Source organism: Danio rerio, chromosome 6 (assembly GCF_052040795.2).
Source record: "Danio rerio strain M-AB ecotype USA chromosome 6, GRCz13ab, whole genome shotgun sequence".
In the NCBI taxonomy this organism is placed as follows: domain Eukaryota; kingdom Metazoa; phylum Chordata; class Actinopteri; order Cypriniformes; family Danionidae; genus Danio; species Danio rerio.
In genome coordinates, this window is record NC_141026.1 from 7,949,393 (window position 1) to 7,950,833 (window position 1,441).

The following is a 1,441-nucleotide window of genomic DNA, read 5'->3' on the forward strand; positions in this document are numbered from 1 at the left end:
GAAGTGTCCAGTCCTGCAATACTGATGTACTGCCTGCCTGACAGCGGTACGTCAGCAGACGTGGAGTGCAAACACATCAGCGCGCGCGCACACACATGCTTTTACAGAGTCACTAAGGTTTTGACAGGGCTACTAAAAACATATTGAAAATTAGTTATAGTTTTTGTATATATATATATGTATTTTTTATTATTATTATTTTCAAAAAAAAAAAAACTGTTACTAATGTGCAAAGTTAAGCCATAAAAATAGTTTCAATTATTAAAGGTTTGGTGTTTTTATTATTTCTTTGGTTTTATTATATTTGTGACCACATTTTTAGATGAAATGGGTTTGTGTGACAAATATATTTTCTAAATTCTACAAACAAAAAATATACTCTAATGTCTTGAAAATAACACTAATGGCTTCTCCACTGAAGACGAATCACCAGTTAAATGCCACAACCATTACCAAACGATACTGGTAGGAAAATCATGACAGTTGTGTGTCTCCTTCAGTGGCGCAGACATTTCTTTCTGGTCTGCTGTGACCGCACTGTTGACAGCTTGAAGATGTTACTGGTATTCCTGACTGCATTTTAATTAGAGGCTGTTTTGGCCAGCCTTCAGAAAATCATATGCGGACGGCAAAAAGACTACGGTTAAAAAAAAAAAAAGATTATCAGTCTACAACTATAGATTTAAAGCATCGCTCACTTCATATTTAATACAGCAGATCTTAAAGTAGTCTTGCAGAGTCAGACTGGACTATTGGCATTATCCGCTCCATATATTTGTACAAGTCGCATTAGAAAATAAAGATGCATCTGGTTTAAAGGTAAAATGGTTAACCAAAACGTTTTTAGGAATATAAAATGAAAACAAATACAGAATTAAACGTTTTTTGTAACAAAAGGAACCACCAAAAAGACATCAGAGGAAAATGTGTGTTGGGTTTGTGGTCTGAGATTCCGCCCATCCAAAAGACAATTTTATGGAACATGACCCGGAAAATGAAGCAGAACATTTATTTGTGCTCAAGGAAATCCCATTTACTCGCCTCAAACTAGGCTAATGCTTAATATCTAATGCTACTAACCTTTCCTGACTTGTCTTCTTTCTTGATATTCTGTAAAACACGATCCTGTCATTCCTGTGCAAATTTACAAAAATGGTGTAAACGTATTTCTCAAATTTAAAGGGTTAGATGACCTAAAAATAAAAATAAGGTTATCAATTACTCACCCTTAAGTCATTTCAAGCACTTAAAGACCTTTGTTCCTCTTCAGAACACAAATTAAGATATTTTAGATGAAATCTGAGAGCTCTCATCTTTCATAGACAGCAATGGTGTTGGTGTAAAACACAGGAAAAATGCAGACCAGATGACCAAAGTGCTTAACAGGTCTACGCTGAACATTTTTGACTCTTCTAAAGCATAAAAATACAATAATATGTTT